This window comes from Cornus florida, unplaced genomic scaffold (assembly GCF_030987335.1).
Source record: "Cornus florida cultivar Cherokee Brave unplaced genomic scaffold, ASM3098733v1 CherokeeBrave_3.0.0_Hap2_Chr10, whole genome shotgun sequence".
In the NCBI taxonomy this organism is placed as follows: Eukaryota; Viridiplantae; Streptophyta; class Magnoliopsida; order Cornales; family Cornaceae; genus Cornus; species Cornus florida.
Genome location: NW_026775580.1, coordinates 98,399,903 through 98,401,730, shown reverse-complemented (window position 1 = coordinate 98,401,730; position 1,828 = coordinate 98,399,903).

Below are 1,828 nucleotides of genomic sequence, written 5' to 3'. Positions count from 1 at the left end.
ACAACATGCTCATCCCTCACCACTATGTTACATGGTGGGACATTTTAAAAAATTGACAGAATTATTAGGTATGTTGAAGATGATTACCCAAAGCAAACCTCAAGACAAGTCACTCTACCACCAAAACAAGCCATTCAACAAAAAACAGTCTTCTCCTACAAACACTATTACATCTACCAAGTCTCGGAAGCATACTCCCAAGTCAGAAATTGAGGAACTCAAAAGGATGGCAGCCACACTGACTGATCGCATCCAAGAACTATCCCAAGATGAAGAAGAAGTAGATGATGCTTCCTCTGCTGCTGAGTCAAGTCACCCACAAGATCCTTATTATGATTTTCAAGATGCCCAGAATCCATTTGAATTCTAAGCCAGAAAAAGTCAAAATCACTATTTGGTCAGAGTTACTATTTGCTACAGTACCAAGTCAACATTACTATTTGCTACAGTACTGTCGGCAGATCACTATTTCTACAGTCACCCAACAAAACACTATTCATCTACAGTGCCGTCGCTGTCAGCGCAAAAGGACATGAACAGTAACATCTACAGTAAACCTCAGTCAGAAAAGTCAGAAGCATATTTCAAAGCCAAAAGTTGCGCCGCAGATTCCGAAAAGATGTCTCCAACAGTGCCAGAACCCAGCTATAAAGAGAGAAGCCCTTCTATCGGATGAGCAGGCTTCATTCAGAGGGAACTTAGGCTTTAATTTTCATATTATCAGTCTTCATTTGTAATATTCATTTTTCTATTTTCGTTGTATTACATCTCAAGTATGCAGTATATAACCATCTACCAGAAATCTATCAGTTTATAAGTTACCAGTAATCTATCAGTTTCTAAGTTATTTTCATTTTATTTTGTTGTAATTTTCTTTCATTAATATCAGTTAATTTCAGTCAATTTTAAGTAATTATCTTTCATTAATATCAGTTAACTTCAGTTAATTTTATTGATTTAAATTATAAAATATTAAAACTCTTAAATGATGCTTTTACCCTTATACACTTATTACACACATATGTATATATGCATATGTATAGGTCTGGGTGGTGGATGTTGTGGCCGACCGGATCTTTGGGGCTGGTTTAGGTGTATGGTGGTTTGAGAGAAAAATTGGGTTTCTCAAATGGGTTGTTCCCGCTAACTCCTTTAAACCTATTTGATCCAAAGGTATTTAAATTAATTGTATTTATCAATTTTATATTAAAGGGTAATAAAGTCAGTTCATTATTGTCTGATATCTTTGTCAATTTTAATTATCAAACTTGAGGGGGTGTCATTGTCCAAAAATAGGCCAATTTGTATATGCCGTCCTTATTCCAAAACTCGGGGTGTCATTGTACTTTACCCCTTAGTAATTTATTTTCTTTAATTATATACTTTTAAAAATTACTATTGCCCCCTCTGAAATTATTAAAAAATTTCAGTATTGCCCAACCCTACATAGGCTCCATTTGAAAACACAAGAGAGAAAATAAAGGAGATGATAGTATTAGTTATAAGAGAAAAAAAAATGACAATAAACAAATTATTATCATACCCATCTAAATAGATTGGACATAGATTGAAAAAATAAATTTCTCGTTTTAATTGTTGAGGGTAACTTCAAAATTATGAAAATATCATTTAAACACTATCATTTCTTTCATTATCTTCTTATTTTTTGACAGATAAAATAGGGTAATTTACACAGACCTCCCATATGGTTTGCCATAATTACAGGCAGCACCCTTCCTATTTCAGAAATTACGCGGACCTTCCCTACTTTTGAAAGTATCCTACACGGACCTCCCTTCTGTTAGAGTCAACGGCAGTCAACGACGAA